The sequence below is a fragment of the Leucoraja erinacea genome, chromosome 6 (assembly GCF_028641065.1).
Source record: "Leucoraja erinacea ecotype New England chromosome 6, Leri_hhj_1, whole genome shotgun sequence".
Taxonomy (NCBI): domain Eukaryota; kingdom Metazoa; phylum Chordata; class Chondrichthyes; order Rajiformes; family Rajidae; genus Leucoraja; species Leucoraja erinaceus.
In genome coordinates, this window is record NC_073382.1 from 54,377,059 (window position 1) to 54,395,799 (window position 18,741).

Genomic DNA, 18,741 nt, shown 5'->3' on the forward strand with positions numbered 1-18,741 from the left:
TTTTCAAGAACTGGTTGTACTTCTTGGCAAACTAAACCAGCTATCATATTTTCGTGGCTAACCAGTGGTTTGCATCTTGCAGTGTAGACTCTGTATTTCTCTTCATGAAATCTTCTGCGGACAGTGGTCATTGACAAATCCACAACTGACTCCTGAAGCGTGTTTCGGATCTGCCGGACAGGTGTTTGGGGTTTTAGTTTATTATAGAGAGAATTTGTCTCATCAGCTGTGGAGGTCTTCCTTGGCCTGCCAGTCCCTTTGTGATTAGTAAGCTCAACAGTGCTCTTCTTAATGATGGTTCCAAACAGTTGATTTGGGTAAGCCTAAGATTTGTCTCACTAAGATAAAACTCTCTAACAGTTTAATTGCCTCGATGCAGGTATAAGAGAGCTCTCAGCACTTGGTCTTTCCATTGGTGATGGAAAGACCAAGTGCTGAGAGCTCTCTTATACCTGCATCGAGGCAATTAAACACACCTGAGCAATTACAGACACCTGTGAATCCACGTGTCCCAAACATGGTGCCCTGAATGGGGGGGGGGGGGGGGGGGGGGGGACTATGTATAAACGCAGCTGTAATTTCTACATGGTAAATCCAAAATGTATAAAAAATACCATTTAATAAAATCTGACATTGCACTTTAACCACATGTGATTTTTTTTTCTATTACAAATCTCAAATTGTGGAGTACAGTGGCAAATAAATAAATGGTGGGTCTTTGTCCCAAACATGGGGGGCACTGTATTTGCAATACCAATCAGCAGCTGTGCAGAGCACAGCTATAGTGACAGTAATTTACATTATATTCCTGATGATTGGGAACAGAATGACTGGTGGTAATTAGAATTTATTCTAATAAATTTCCTGCCCCTGAAGTTGGACAAATTGTCCTGAAATTATTTGATTTGTCCCTGCCTTATCTTTAAAACATGGTGCAACATGAACAGTCGTCATTCTGACAATAACTACAAAAAAATTAATTAAAAGCCTTACGCACAGAATCTATCTTTGGGTTGCCCTCTTAGTCCATAACAGGCCATGATTTTCCATGTTATCCTCTTGTATTTTAAAATATGTTAGGATCTTACTTGGTATTTCTTTTCTAATTTCAGTTTTAATTTAATTCCTATACTTAACTAGGGGTACAAGTGCATCGTTCATTAAAAATGGCCTCACAGGTAATGAGGGTGGTGAAGAAGGTGTAGGTCATCAGACAAGACATTGAATATATGGGTTGGATCTATACAAGACTAGACTAACTGGGACCCGTTAGGGCTCACGGGAGGGCTGGTCCCCCGACGCAATATTCCACCTCTCCACTAATTCCATTAGTGGTGGCGGGTGGGGGAGCTTTCTGGAGTGCTAGTATGGGTACTGTGGGCTGAAGGGACTGGTTAGTACGGACATTGTGGGCCAAATGGATTCTTGGGGTGGCAGCACAGTCACTCAAGCCTGATGTGCTGGCAGCTCACTAACGGCTGGTGGGCTAGCAGTTGACACGGCTATTCCTTGAAATTCCATTTCAAGCAGGGTGCAAAGCAACCAAATTCAAATGCAGTTTCCTACCATTTCAAGCAGGGTGCAAGGCCACTAAATTCAAGTGCAGTTTCATACCATTTCAAGCAGTGTGCAAAGGCCACCACATTCAAATGCAGATCATGGTGAAAACACCATAAAACCACTATAAAACACCACTCACAGTTCAGTAGACATTCAGTGTGTTCAGTTGATTTGCAGCTCTGACAGTCTTGACTTCTCTAGAGACTGAGCCACACCCATACTTATGGGTTTTATAATCCCTCCCCCTCCAACTGGAAGGGGCGTGGCCTTCATGGTGTGATTGACAGGAGAGAGATTCTCAACATTTTTTTTTAAACACCAATACTTTTATTTTTCAATGATGGGAAGAATCCTCTGCACCTGATGAGTGGCGAGGAACTGAGTAAGATGGCCAAAAATCACAGCCATAAGTGGTAGCGTTTTATCTAAAATCAATATTCAGTGCAAACAGGAAGTTGTCAAGTTTCCACCAACAACAGCTTTTTTTTTTGCAGTGCAGCTTTTCAAAGCAGTTACCACCACCAACAACAGCCATTGTTTTTCCAGTGCAGCCATTTAAAAGTAGTTACCACCACCAACAAAGCTTTTTTTTTTTGCAGTGCAGTCTTTCAAAGCAGTTACCACCACCAAAACAGCCATTTTCGTTTGGCAGTGCAGCCTTTCAAAGCAGTTACCACCACCAAAAACAGCCATTTTCGTTTGGCAGTCCAGTCTTTCAAAGCAGTTCCCACCACCAACAGCCATTTTCTTTGCAATGCAGTCTTTCAAAGCAGTTACCACCACCAACAACAGCCATATTTGTTTGCAGTGCAGCCTTTCAAAGCAGTTACCACCACCACCAACAGCCATTTTTTGTGCAATGCAGCCTTTCAAAGCAGTTACCACCACCAACAGCCATATTTGTTTGCAGTGCAACCTTTGAAAGCAGTTACCACCACCAACAACAGCCATTTTTTTGCAGAGCAGTATTTCAAAGCAACCATATTTTCATTTTCAAACCACATTAAAGGCACTCACAGTTGAGTAGAAATGTGTTCAGTGTTATTCAGAGCTCAGAGAGACGTGACCCTCTCGCTTCCTCCATCTTGCAGAGACTGAGTGAGGCACAACACTTCCGGGTTTTATAGTCCCTCCCCCCTCCCACCAGCCGGGGCAGCAGAGAGAATGGAGAAATGTTTTAAAACATTAATATCTCTCTGATTTTTCATCGATGGGAAAAATCCTCCAGTCCAGTCCGGCAGAGGGGGTCTCTGAGCGAGGTGGCCAGAAATGAAGGCCGTGAGTGGCGGCGTTCTCTCGGAAATCACATCACAGCGAGTCAAAAGCAGTCAAGAACTTACTTTTAGTAATATAGATGTTGGTGAGACCACATCAAGAGTATTGTGTGCAGATCTGGTCACTGTGCTACAAGAAGAATGTGATGAAGTTACAGAGAATGCGGAGAATATTCAAAAGGATTTTGCCAGGACTGAAGACCTTGTGTTACAAGGAGACACTGGATGAATTGAGACTGTGATTCCTGGAATATAGGAGGCTGAGGAATGAACTTCTTGGGCTATATAAAATCATAAGGGGTATAGATGTGGTAGATGTAATATTTTTCCCAGGACAGGAGAGTCTTAAAACTAGAGGGCACTGATTTAAGTTGGGATAGATTTAAAAAATATCTGGTGGGCTGCTTAAGACAATCTTTAATCAAACTTTACTTTGCACTAAACGTTATTCATGTTATTTCCTTTTATAGAAACATAGAAAATAGGTGCAAGAGGAGGCCATTCGGCCCTTAGAGCCAGCACCGCCATTCATTGTAATCATGGATGATCGTCCCCAATCAATAACCGTGCCTGCCTTCTCCCCATATCCCTTGATTCCACTAGCCCCTAGAGCTCTATCTAACTCACTCTTAAATCCGTCCAGTGATTTGGCCTCCACTGCCTTCTGTGGCAGGGAATTCCACAAATTCACAACTCTCTGGGTGAAAACGTTTTTTCTCACCTCAGTCTTAAATGGCCTCCCCTTTATTCTGGGACTGGCCCCTGGTTCTGGACTCGCCCAACATTGGGAACATTTTTCCTGCATTTAGCTTGTCCAGTCCTTTATGATTTTATATGTTTCTATAAGATTTCCCCTCATCCTTCTAAACTCCAGTGAATGCAAGCCTAGTCTTTTCAATCTTTCCTCATATGGCAGTCCCGCCATCCCAGGGATCAATCTCGTGAACCTACACTGCACTGCCTCAATCACAAGGATGTCCTTCCTCAAATCAGGAGACCAAAACTGTACCCAATACTCCAGATGTGGTCTCACCAGAGCCCTATACAACTGCAGAAGAACCTCTTTACTCCTATATTGAAATCCTCTTGTTATGAAGGCCAACATTCCATTAGCTTTCTTCACTGCCTGCTGTACCTGCATGCCAACTTTCAGTGACTGGTGTACAAAGTACAACGGTCTCGCTGTACCTCCGCCTTACCTAACCTAACCCCATTGAGACAATAATCCGCCCCCTTGGTTTTGCCACCAAAGTGGATAACCTCACATTTATCTATATTATACTGCATCTACCATGCATCTGCCCACTCACTCAACCTGTCCAGGTCACCCTGCAACCTCCTAACATCCTCTTCACAGTTCACACTGCCACCCAGCTTTGTGTCATCTGCAAACTCGCTAGTGTTGCTCCTAATTCCCTCTTCCAAATCATTAATATATATATAGTAAATAGTTGCGGCCCCAACACCGAGCCTTGCGGCACTCCACTCGCCACTGCCTGCCATTCTGAAAAGGACCCGTTCACTCCGACTCTTTGCTTTCTGTCTGTCAACCAATTTTCTATCCACGTCAACACCCTACCCCCAATACCATGTGCTCTCATTTTAGTCACCAGTCTCCCATGCGGGACATTATCAAAGGCTTTCTGAAAGTCTAGATACACTACATCCACTGGCTCCCCTTCAGCCATTTTACTTGTCACATCCTCAAAAAATTCCAGAAGATTAGTCAAGCATGATTTTCCTTTCATAAATCCATGCTGACTTGGACTAATCCTTTTACTGCTATCCAAATGCCCCATTATTACCTCTTTAATAATTGACTCCAGCATCTTCCCCACCACCGATGTCAGGCTAACTGGTCTGTAATTCCCCGTTTTCTCACTCGCTCCTTTCCTGAAAAGTGGGATAACATTAGCTATCCTCCAATCCACAGGAACTGATCCTGAATCTATTGAACATGGGAAAATGATCACCAATGCGTCCACTATTTCTAGAGCTACCTCCCTGAGGACCCTGGGATGCAGACCATCAGGCCCAGGGGATTTATCATCCTTCATTCCCATTAGCCTACCCAATACTATTTCTCGCCTTATGAACATTTATTTCAGCTCCTCTACCTCCTTAGATCCTCTGTCCTCCAGTACTTCTGGGAGATTGTTTGTGTCTTCCTTAGTGAAGACAGATCAGAAGTACCTGTTCAACTCTTCTGCCATTTCCTTGTTTCCCATAATAATTTCACCCGTGTCTGCCTTCAAGGGACCCACATTTGACTTTGCTATTATTTTTCCCTTAACATATCTAAATAAGCTTTTACTGTCCTTTATATTCCTGCCCATCTTCACCTTGTGTACAGTGGCTTGCAAAAGTTTTCATACCCCTTGAACTTTTCCACATTTTGTCACGTTACAACCACAAACGTAAATGTATTTTATTGGGATTTTATGTGATAGACCAACACAAAGTGGCGCATAATTGTGAAGTGGAAGGAAAATGATACATGGTTTTCAAATTTTGTTACAAATAAAAAACTGAAAAGTGTGGCGTGTAAACGTATTTAGCCCCCTTTACTCTGATACCCCTAAATAAAATCCAGTGCAACCAATTGCCTTCAGAAGTCACCTAATTAGTAAATAGAGTCCACTTGTGTGTAATCTAATCTCAGTATAAATACAGCTGTTCTGTGAAGGCCTCAGAGGTTTGTTAGAGAACATTAGTGAACAAACAGCATCGTGAAGCCCAAGGAACACACCAGGCAGGTCAGGGATAAAGTTGTGGAGAAGTTTAAAGCAGCGTTAGGTTATAAAAAAATATCCCAAGCTTTGAACATCTCATGGAGCACTGTTCAATCCATCATCCGAAAATGGAAAGAGTATGGCACAACTGCAAACCTACCAAGACATGGCCGTCCACCTAAACTGACAGGCCAGGCAAGGAGAGCATTGATCAGAGAAGCAGCCAAGAGGCCCATGGTAACTCTGGAGGAGCTGCAGAGATCCACAGCTCAGGTGGGAGAATCTGTCCACAGGACAACTATTAGTCGTGCACTCCACAAATCAGGCCTTTATGGAAGAGTGGCAAGAAAGCCATTGTTGAAAAAAAGCCATAAGAAGTCCCGTTTGCAGTTTGCCACAAGCCATGTGGGGGACACAGCAAACATGTGGAGGAAGGTGCTCTGGTCAGATGAGACCAAAATTGAAGTTTTTGGCCTAAATGCAAAACGCTATGTGTGGTGGGAAACTAACACTGCACATCACCATGAACACACCATCCCCACTGTGAAACATGGTGGTGGCAGCATCATGCTGTGGGGATGCTTTTCTTCAGCAGGGACAGGGAAGCTGGTCAGAGTTGATGGGAAGATGGATGGAGCCAAATACAGGGCAATCTTGGAAGAAAACCTGTTAGAGTCTGCAAAAGACTTGAGACTGGGGCGGAGGTTCACCTTCCAGCAGGACAACGACCCTAAACATACAGCCAGAGCTACAATGGAATGGTTTAGATCAAAGCATATTCATGTGTTAGAATGACCCAGTCAAAGTCCAGACCTAAATCCAATTGAGAATCTCTGGCAAGACTTGAAAATTGCTGTTCACAGACGCTCTCCATCCAATCTGACTGAGCTTGAGCTATTTTGCAAAGAAGAATGGGCAAAAATCTCAGTCTCTACATGTGCAGAGACATACCCCAAAAGACTTGCAGCTGTAATTGCAGCGAAAGGTGGTGCTACAAAGTATTGACTCAGGGGGGCTGAATACTTTTGCACGCCACACTTTTCAGTTTTTTATTTGTAAAAAAATGTGAAAACCATGTATCATTTTCCTTCCACTTCACAATTATGCACCACTTTGTGTTGGTCATAAAATCCCAATAAAATACATTTACGTTTGTGGTTGTAACGTGACAAAATGTGGAAAAGTTCAAGGGGTATGAAAACTTTTGCAAGCCACTGTACTTTATCTTTTCAGCCCATATTGTTTCCTTCTGTTCTTCTATGAAAGTTTTCCAATCCTCAGGCTTCTGGCTACTCTTTGCTGTGTTATACATCTTTACTTTTAGTTTTATTCTATCCCTAACTTTTCTTGTCAGCCACAGTTGCCTCCTACTCCCCTTACAATCTTTCTTCCTTTTTGGAATGAAATGATACTGCGTCTTCCGGATTATGCCCAGAGATTCCTGCCATTGCTGTTCTACCGTAATTCCTGCTAGGATCCCTTTCCGGTCTACCTTGGCCAACTCCTCCCTCATGCCTTCATAGTCCCCTTTGTTCAACTGCATCACTGACACTTCCTATTTAACCTTCTCCTTCTCAAATTGCAGATTAAAACTAATCATATTATGATCATTACCTCTAAGCGGTTCCTTTACCTCTAGTTCTCTTATCAAATCTGGTTCATTGGACAACACTAAATCCAGAATTGCCTTTTCTCTGGTCGGCTCCATTGCAAGCTGCTCTAAGAATCCATCTCGGAGGCACTCTACAAACTTTCTTTCTTGGGGTCCTGAACCAACCTGATTTTCCCAGTCTACCTGCATATTGAAATCCCCCATCACCACAGTGGCATTACCTTTGTTACATGCCAGTTTTAACTCCTGCTGCAACTTACACCCTACATCCGGGCTACTATTTGATGGTCTGTAGATAACACCAATTAGTGTCTTCTTGCCTTTGCAATTCCTCAACTCAATCCACAGTGATTCTACCTCGTCAGTCTCTATGTCTTCCCTCGCAAGGGACTGAATTCCATCCCTCACCAGAGCAACCCCCCCTTCCTCTGCCCACCCTTTCTATAAGATGTATAACACTGAATATTAAGTTCCCATGCCCAATCCTCCCGCAGCCATGTCTCAGTAATCCCCACAATGCCATATCTACGAACCTCTAACTGAGCCTCAAGCTCATCTACTTTACTTCTTATACTTCATGCATTCATATACAATATTTTTTATTCCTTACGCATCTCACCTTTCACATCGATCCCGATTACACTTGACCATACTCTTCTATCCCTTTGGGAGCTTTCTTTCCCATTAATTCTGGGGTCATTAACTATCCCTTTACTCCCTTTCCATTTAAGCTTGTCCTTTGACTATCCCATTTGACCCCCCCCCCCCCCCCCCCTTATTTAGTTTAAAACCACCTGTGTAGCAGTGGCAGAATGCCGGTCCCCTACCTGTTATGGTGCAATCTGTCCCTTTTGTACAGTTCCCCCTTACTCCAAATCAGATCCTAGTGGTCTAGCAATCTAAATCCCTGCCCCCTGCACCTGTTCCTCAGCCACACATTCAGGTTCTGTATCTCCCTGTTCCTGCTCTCGCCAGCACGAGGAACTGGAAGCAAACCGGAGATAATAACCCTGGAGGTCCTGCTTTTCAGCACTTTTCCGAGCTGCAGAATATTCATCCCCTTCTTTCCGTCATCATTTGTGCCAACATGCACTACCACTTCTGGCTGTTCACCTTCGCCCTTGAGGATTTTCTGCACTCTGTCCGTGACATCCTGGATCCTGGCACCAGGGAGGCAGCACACCATCCTCGAATCCTGTCTGTTGCCGCAGAAACCCCTGTCCGTACCTCTCACAATGGAGTCTCCAACTACCAAGGCGTTGCCTGACGTCGGCCTCTTTGGTTTTGGGTCAACAGCACTTTTTGCCGCTCAGTGTGATAACGTCTTCTGTCCTGACAGCTTCTAAGTGGGTGAACCCGAGGTACAACACACGTTGCATTCCATGGTTCCTTCCCTTTCTCACCATCACCCACCTTCTCTCTTCCAGTACCTTGGGTGTAACAATCTTACTGTAGGGCTTGTCGAGGAACGACTCAGTTTCTCGGGCGAACCCGAGGTCATCCACTTGCTTCTCCAGTTCCCCAACACAGTCCTTCAGGAGCTGTACCTGGATCCACTGCTCACATTTGTAGCAGCCAGAGGCACCAGCGGTGTCCTTGACCTCCCACATACTGCAAGCATCACACTGAATCAGCTTGTTTGACATCTCCTTCTTTCGTCTCTCCCTCTCCAGCATTTGACGTGGCGTCCTCCCTCAGCCTCCTCGCCAAAGACTCACGGCAAAAGACTCGGTCCTTTCTCACAGGGCACTTCCCTCGACAGGGCCTCAATCAGACAGGACCGCACCCCTTGAGCAAGTCTTGCTTATCAGATGCTAAATTGCCTAATTGTCCAATTTACCAATCGAATTGTTCAGGCAATCCCCACACTCACTCCTAACCTTCCTTCCTCTGATCAGCTTGGAAGTACGTGCTTTGTCCGACCTGCACGCAAAGACTGTTAAAGTGCTGTTTGCCCTCTTTTTAAACCTGCACTCAAGACTCACCTTGTCCAGCCAATGGCCGTTCGCACTGCTACTTTTTCCGTCCTCCTCTCCAGCTTTTTGTGTAGCCTCCTCTCCTCAGCCTCCTCGCCAAAGACTCACCCTTTACTCACAAGGCACTTCCCTCACTGCCGCTCCCTTAGAGCAGCCTTGCTTATATTGACTGATAAATTGCCTAATTTACCAATTTACAAACCAAATTCCACAGTTTTAAACTGTTTTTCCCCTGTGACTTACTCACCTTTCCCATGGGCTTCAGCCAATCAGCTCTTCTCCCTGCTTTTTGTGGCTGCTTGTCCAAGATCCACGTAAGCTCTGGGCTAACTCTGGCTGCTTGTTAGCACTCTTTTTAAACTGTTCTCCCCCTCTGACTCACCTCTCCCACGGGCTTCAGCCAATCAGATCTTCTCCGTGCTTCTCTTTTTTGCTGCTTGTCCAAGATCCACGTAAGCTCTGGTATCTATACACAGGATGGCCTGATTGTAATCATGTATTGTCTTTCCACTGACTGATTAGCACACAAAGATTTTTCACTGTACCTCTGTATATGTGACAATAAACTAAAACTAACACAGGATGTTGTTAGATAATGAAATGGGAGGTTCGGGTACAATTACAAAAATTTAAGATTTTTGGACTGGTACACAGGGGGATAAGGAAGGCAATTGAGTTCAGCTTGGGAAAGCACCTTGATATGCATGGACAAGTGTTTCCTGTGCTGTATAACTCTTATATATCTATTGTTGTGTTTGTTTTTGTAACTGCCAAATTAAACTGAATTATGACTACTCCAACATAAATGCTCTGACCAAATTCACTTCCCAAAAAATAACATGTCAAAATGCATGTAATCTCTTCCGCGGGACACTTGCTACAGACTTCCAGTTTACTTCCAATTCCAAAGATGTGCTCAAATTGTCAATTGAAAAATGCCCGAAGAGTAGGTGAACGGCAAATAGAATGAAGGGAAGTTGATGGTCATGTGAGAGAGAAGATGCAGAGTTACAGGAAAATAAAAGTGAGAAAAGGATCGACAAGGCAGCTATGGTTGGCAGCCAATGTGGACCCAGTGGGTTGAATGGCCTCTTTCAATACCAGTCTAGAAAAGAGTCCTGACCCAAAACATCCATTCTCTCCATAGACGTTGCCTGATCCACTGAGTTTCTGCCCCGACCAGCGAACACTATCCCACTCACACTCGGGACAATTTACAATTATACTAAGCCAATTAGCCTGCAAACCTGTATGTCTTTGGAGTGTGGGGGGAAGCCAGAGCTCCCCGAGAAATCCCACGTAGGTCACTGGGAGAACATTTAAACTCCTTACAAACAGCACCCATAGTCAGGATTGAACCCTGGTCTCTGGTGCTGTGAGGCAGTAACTCAACCGCTGCGACACCTCTTCTCCCAAGTGGCTTGAAAGAAAAAGAGGAGATGGGTGAGGGACACTTGGATAGGTGTGTATATGTTGCGAGAGGGAAAAAGAGGGTGATGGGGAGATCAACATCCTGGTCAGTATTGACCAGAAATCCAACTGAACACGAAATCCAGGTAACATACTGGAAATCCAATAACAAAATCTACCAATGCCCCATTGAAATAAAAGCATAATTTTGTTATTTTTCTACTTAATTCCCCAGGCAATAAATAACATCCTATTTGCTGTCATATTTACATACAGTACTTGCATACTAGTTTATTTTGAAAATCTTGCAGTTGGACCTTTGCATCTCAAAGCTCTGCCAAAATGGACATTTAAGGTTTTCCCACATTGTGCTCTATTTATAAGATCTTTGCCGATTCTTCCAATCTGTCTATGTCCTTTACAACTTCCTTATGTCATTTCTACAGCTTACTTTCCTATCATTTGTCATTTGCAAATCGAGCAATCATCTTCAGTAACTTGATCCTAATTATTTTTAAATATTATTTAAAAAGTGAGGCTCCAGCACCGATCACATTGGCAAACCATTTGTTTCACTTTGCGAATCAGAAAATAACGCTATTTTATTTCATTCTCTATTTCCTGTTAGCCAACTAATCTATCCATACCAGTGCATGCAAGCTCTGTCAATATGAGCTTCTAGTTTCAACAATATTTTGATGCGGTATCTTATGTACCTTCTGGAACGTTTGTACAATATACCCAGTTTCCCCTTTATTCACAGCGCATGTTATTTCAGAATTCCAATAAAATGGTCAAACATGATTTCCCTTTTATAAAACGTTGTTTTCCTGATTTCCTTGATTTCCTAATCGCCTTTTTGTAACATTTTTTTTTTTTTTTTTTTAAATAACAATTTTGTCTATTCAATGATCTATACTGGCTCTTAGACTAATTCCCTGTAAACCTTTCTCACACTTACCAAACAACTCCACTTTGATTAATACAGTACAAGAACAGGCCTTTCGGTCAAACAATGCCTAGCTGAACTGATCTTTTTTGCCTGCACATGATCCATATCCCTCTATTCCCTGCATTTCCCATGTCCCTATCCAAAAACCTCGTAAACACCACTATTGTATCTGCCACCACCACCACCCCTGGCAATGTGTTCCAGGCATTCGCCACCCCGTGTAAAACCAAAACTTGCCCCGCACATCTCCACTAAACTTCCCCCCTCTCATCTTATAGCTATGCCCTCTAGTATTGGACATTTCCACCCTGGAAAAAAAAGGTTCTGCCTGCCTACCCCATTCATGCCTCTCAGAATTTTATATACGTCTATCAAGTCTCCCATCAGCCTCTGACATTCCAGAGAAAACAATGCAAGTCTATCCAACCTGTCCCTGTAGCTGAAACCCTCTAATCTAGGCAGTATACAGATAACCCCCTTCTGCACCCTCGCCATTTGTGGCATCAGTTTTGATTTGGTTTTCATAGCATTATAAGGTGGAGTTACAGCTATATTAGAAACAGCTTCAATTTACAAATAACTTATACATTTACAAATAATCTACAATGCAATTAAAACTAAATCAATACTGATGCCACAAATGTTACTTTGCTTGGTGCAAATGTACTGTAATAGAAACAAAGGAAGTAAATGTATTATTAATTACCAGACTCTGCTGCCAGCGATCCAGAAATAATAATAATACTAATCATCTCGATGCAGTTAATTTCCATTCCCATTCATCAAATGTTAAAGAAATATTGATGTCCCAAAATAGGGTAAAACAAATAATTTGGGAGAATTTTGCAACATCAGGTCAGCATTTACATCATTTTAGTTTATTTAAGAGTTTTGAAGAAACACAATGAACTACGTAATAGACAATAGACAATGCAGGAGTAGGCCATTTGACCCTTCGAGCCAGCACCTCCATTCAATGTGATCATGGCTGATCATCCCCAATCAGTACCCCGTTCCTGCCTTCTCCCCATATCCCCTGACTCCGCTATTTTAAGAACCCTATCTAGCTCTCTTGAAAGTTTGTTAAATTTCAATTTAATATCATCGTATTACATGTAGGATGTTTAATAGAAAGGAAGCTGAGAAGTATAGGCTGCTTTTAACATGTAGCATGTTATAACAACATTTAAAAGATATTTGGGCAGGTATGTGGATAGAAAAGATTTAGAGGGATATGGGCCAAATATGGGTAGGTGGGACTAGTGAAGATGGGCATCTGGGTCAGCATAGGCAATTTGGGCTGAAGGGGCTGTTTCCTTGCTGTATGGCTCCAGGCACCCTTAAATTGTATAAATATACAGCCTAATCTGTCCTCCAACAAATAACCATCAGAGGGCGTGTTTGCTTCATGTAGCACTTTGTGTTAATAATCGAAACAGAAGCATACCATTTATCCAAGAAATAATTTTACCTGTCATTCAGATAATACACACAGGCAATAATTACCATGATTATTATCCAGTGTGATAAAGAAAGTCATAATGCCCTAGTTGTTTGTTAAAGATTCAAACAAATGTTTTGCTGATGCATACAACACAATTCTCAATGAGTTCATAAATGAATGAAGGAACAATTAGTACAGTGCATAAACAGAAAAAGGTTATCTGAAGAAGGGTCTCGACCCAAAGCTTCACCTATCCATATTCTGCAGAGATGCTGATTGACCCACTGAGTTACTCCAGCACTGTGTCTTTTTTTTGTATACCAGCATCTGCAGTTCTTGTGTCAACAGATAAATTTATATGGACATTTCTGAATTGCTGTAAATGTAACATAAATTAAGAGTTTGTTATGCCCTTGTAGCTCAGGGAATAATTACAATTACTTGTGCTTGGACATCAATTCACTAACAGCTGCTCACAGAAATTTTGTAAGCTTGTTGGTGGAACCACAAGTCGTATCTGGCATCTGGTCCAGCACAACATGACCTCCTTGGAATCAATGATTTGTGTGGAAAGGGCAAGTAGGAAAGAGAACCATCAACTAATAAGACTGAAACGTGCAGTCTCAAACAATAAATAGAAACGAGGAAATCTGAACTGGACTTCAATGATACACAATAAGCAGTATAAAGGTTGTGAAATGCAGAAGGGAATAAAGAATATAAGATACAGACAAAAAAAAAATAATTTAAATCTAACTATTTTTCTATCAAAGATAGAACATGGATATGCATGGATATGGATCTAGCAGAATTTATGTGCTGTTATTGAATTTGAGTATTTCATAGAACAAACTAGTGGGCAAGTAATTCACATTTGTGTCATTCATTCAGTTCAATGTTGAGCCAAGAATAACGGATACAGAACTTATCTAGAAGAACGGATTCAGGCAAAATCCAGAAGTCACTGTTGGATTTCCTCCATTATAATGTGGAATGCTGACAGACTTTCCATGAGTTATTAGCACAGATGACTAAAGACAAAATCTTATAAGAAAGCTAATAGCAGGGCTTTGAATGAGTAATGGAAAATAGTGAGATGGAGAAGTTTGTGGAGAAAAACTTAGAGCTTAGAATCTTGACAGCTGAATCATGGACTGTTTAAAATAAAGTTAAAGAGCCTGGAAATGAGGGAGTTCTGCTATTTTGGGTGTTGCATAGCCAGATATATTAAAGGGAAAGGAAGGGACCAAGCCATATTGAAATTTGAACAACAGAATTAACAAATGTTAACAAAGTTTAACAAGCACGTGGATGATGGGTGAACAGGATGTGAACAATATTTTAACAGAGGTGGCAGAGTTTTGAGCTATTTAAAGTTTATGATGGGTAAGCAAGCCAGGAATTGGCCAAAGTCACATCGTTTACCTGATATGATCAGTTGAGTTTGAAGATACCCTGCACTCAAATAAGACCAACGTCTCAGTCACCCTCAAATGTAGGTGTTAATGCTCTCAAGGGTCAAGAGTGTTTTATCGTCATATGTACAAATGGAACAATGACATCACCATATCATATACTTATTAAAAGTCTGATCTTGTACGTGTGTATATGTGTTGTCTTTACATCTTCGCAAAAACACTTTGTGGTAATGATAACATTTTTACATATTCTGATTGACATATTTCCCCTCGAGGCCGGGATCATCTTATCTGAACATTTTATGCTTTATTTCTCGACTTATTCTCGACTCATTACTAATTAAAAGTCTAAAAAAGTCAAAAGACTGAAATTAAAATGACCAGCATCAACTGATGACGTCACAATGGCTCGGCTAGCAGTGATCAGCCTCACTGAAGATTTCATCCTATATTTGACACGTTATTGCAATTAAAGCTTTAAAAATGCCAACTTTCACAAGATGTTTACATATTCTGATTCACATTTTTCCCCTCGAGGCCGAGATCACCCTCACTGAACATTTTATGCTTTATTTCTCGACATTACTGATTAAAAGTAAGTAAGAAATTTAAAAACATCAAAAGACTTTGAATTTAAAACGACCAGCTTTCACTGATGATGTCACCGTGGCTCAGCTAGCAGTGATCATCTTCACTAAAGATTTCATCCTCTATTTGTCACGTTATTCGCAATTAAAGCTTTAAAAATGCCACCTTTCACAAGATTTTTATTCTGATTCCGATTCAGATTTTCATATTCTGATTCACATTTTTCTTCCCCAGGCAGAGATCACTTTCACTGAACATTTTCTGCTTTATTTCTCGACATTACTGATTAAAGTTTAAAAAAAATCAAAACACCTTGAATTTCAAACCGACCTGATTCAACTGATGACGTCACAATGGCTTGACTAGCAGGGGGAGTGCAAATTACTATTACAACACGCAGGGCTAGTGCAATTGGAATTTTTTTAAAGAGCTGAGGGAGGCAAGGGGATTGCTGGAATCTTGCGTTCGGGAACGGCTTAAGTTGAAGGACCACGCTATGGGCAGAGAACGGGTGCGTTGAGGGAGCAGGCCCAACGGGTCTGCACTTGGTCTAGTTCTTATATAAAAAAAGATATTCTTACATGATAATATATACGAGACTAAGTGTTCACACGGGAGGGCTGGTCCCCCAACGCAATATTCCACCTCTCCACCAATTCCAATATTGGTGGCCAGTGGGGCGGGCTTTCTGGTGAGCTAGTATGGGTACTGTGGGCTGAAGGGACTGATTAGTATGGACATTGTGGGCCAAATGGATTCTTGGCGTGGCAGCTCAGTCACTCAAGCCTGATGTGCTGGCAGCTCACTAACGGCTGATGGGCTAGCAGTTGACTCACGGCTATTCCTTGAAATTCCATTTCAAGCAAGGTGCAAGGCCACCAAATTCAGGTGCAGTTTCCTACCACTTCAAGCAGGGTGCAAGGCCACCAAATCCAAGTGCAGTTTCATGCCACTTCAAGCAGGGTGCAAGGCCACCAAATTCAAGTGCAGTTTGATGTCAATTCAAGCAGGGTGCAAGGCCACCACATACAAATGCAGTTTCATACCATTTCAAGCAGAGTGAAACCACCATAAAACCACTATAAAACCATACAAAACACCACATAAACACCACACTCGCAGTCCAGTAGACATTCAGTGTGTTCACTTGATTCACAGCTCAGACAGAGTCGTGACCTCTCTCTCCCCCATCTTGCAGAGACTGAGCCACACCCACACTTACGGGTTTTATAATCCCTTCCCCTCCAACTGGAAGGGGCGTGGCCTTCATGGCGTGATTGACAGGAGAGAGATTCTCAACATTTTTTTAAACACTAATAACACTTTTATTTTTCATTGATGGGAAGAATCCTCTGCACCTGATGAGTGGCAAGGAACTGAGTAAGATGGCCAACAATCAGTCGCAAGTGGTAGCGTTTTATCTAAAATCAATAGTCAGTGCAAACAGGAAGTTGTCAAGTTTCCACCAACAACAGCCGGGTTTATTTTGCCATGCAGCCTTTCAAAGCAGTTACCACCACCAACAACAGACATTTTTTTTGCAGTGCAGCCTTTCAAAGCAGTTACCACCACCAACAACAGACATTTTTTTTGCAGTGCAGCCTTTTAAAAGCAGTTACCACCACTACCAAAAGCCATTTTTTCGTAGTGCAGCCTTGCAAAGCAGTTACCACCACCAACAACAGCCATTTATTTTGCAGTGCAGCATTTCAAAGCAACCATATTTTCATTTTCAAACCACATTAAGGGCACTCACAGTTGAGTAGACATGTGTTCAGTGTTATTCAGAGCTCAGAGAGACGTGACCCTCTCACTTCTTCCATCTTGCAGAGATGGTGAGGCACACCATGTCTGGGTTTTATAGTCCCGCCCCCTCCCTCCAGCAGGGGCAGCAGAGAGAATGGAGACATATTTTAAAACATTAGTATCTCTCCGATTTTTCATTGATGGGAAACATCCTCCAGTCCAGACCAACAGAGAAGGGCCCTTAGCGAGAAGGCCAAAAATGACGGCCGTAAGTGGCGGCGTTCTCTCGGAAATCACATTGCAGTGGGTCAAAAGCGCTCAAGACCTTGCTTTTAGTAATATACTAGACCATGTGCAGACCCGTTGGGTCTGCTCCCCCAATGGTGTGATCCCCAACCCAATATTCCACCATGCACCCGTCTCCTCCAACGGAACTGAACCCGTTCCCAAATGTAAGATTCCAGCACTCCCCTGCCTCCCTCAGCAGTGGATTTAAAAAAAAATCCAATTTCACCCTCCCCTGCCTGCTGCAGCAGTTCCAATTGCAATACCAATTGGCCCTCCCCCTCCTGTTGAAGCACTTGCTGTGATATCCCATTGAGGTGAAAAGTTCAGAGTGTTCCTGTCTTGCAACTTTGTTTTGAAGTGTGTTGGAAGCTGATAGGAAGGAGCAGCGAATCAAAAGGCAGACAGGCAGCCGGACGGACGGCAGGCAGCAGCCACAGACTTTTATATAATAACTAGACCAAGTGCAGACCCGTTGGGAACTGCAGACCCGCTGATAGGAAGGAGCAGAGAATCAAAAGGAAGAAAGGCAGCCGGCAGCCGGACGGACGGACGGCAGGCGGCAGCCACAGACTTTTATATAATAACTAGACCAAGTGCAGACCCGTTGGGTCTGCTCCCCCAATGGTGTGATCCCCCAACCCAATATTCCACCATGCACCCGTCTCCTCCAATGGAACTGAAGCCGTTCCCAAAAGTAAGATTCCAGCATTGCCCTGCCTCCCTCAGCAATGGATTTAAAAAAAAATCCAATGGCACCATATCTGCCTGCTGCAGCAGTGAAAAGTTCAGAATGTTCCTGTCTTGCAACTCTGTTTCGAAGTGTGTTGGAAGCTGGCATGTAAATGGAGAAGCCAGTTTATTTTTGAAATACTTGGGGGTGGGGGGTGGGGGAGAAGGATTTGATTAAAAACGTGTACTTCAACACGACGAAATGAAATGAGGAGCAGATACTTAGAAAGAAAAGCGAAATCTCTACCGAAATGGAAAATATCTCGGAGATTGAGCGTCTGGATTGGGCGTGGCAATGAATCAAAGGGAGAAATGCAGCCGGCAGCCGTACATGCAAATGAATCCATTCCGATTGGACATCTGCGAGAATCGGCCATTCCGATTGGACATCTGCGAGTATCGGGCACGAATCGAAAGGCAGGAAGGGCGCCGGTCGGCAGTCGGTCGGATGGCCCCAGAGTTTTATAGATAGATAGATAGATAGATAGATAGATAGATAGATAGATAGATGGATAGATAGATAGAAAAATGAATTGTCCTTACCATCCTTCAATCCCACTATGACCCACTGTTCAAACTGATCATAAAAACTGAATTGATCATAAATGGTGTCACATTAAAGCTAAACTTTCTATTTATTAGGATCAATGATAGAATCTACAGCCCATCTTTTCATGAAACTGTTAAGCTCTCTCTCAATTTTTGTTAACCCAAGAATCTGTGGATGCTGGTTTACAAAAAAAATACCCAATGTGCTGGAGTAACTTAGCTGGTGAATGTGGATTGTAGACAAAGGGAACTGCAGATGCTGAATTTCGGGAAAAGGTCTTAAGAAGGGTCCAGATCCCATATGTCACCTATCCATATTCTCCAGGGATTCTCCATGACCCAAAGTCATTAGGACTTTGTGTATTCTCTCAATTTTTGAGGATTTACCATAGACAAATCCTCATGATACCTCAATTTAGAGCCATGAATAACCATTTTAAATATGAAGCAGGCCAAAACCAAA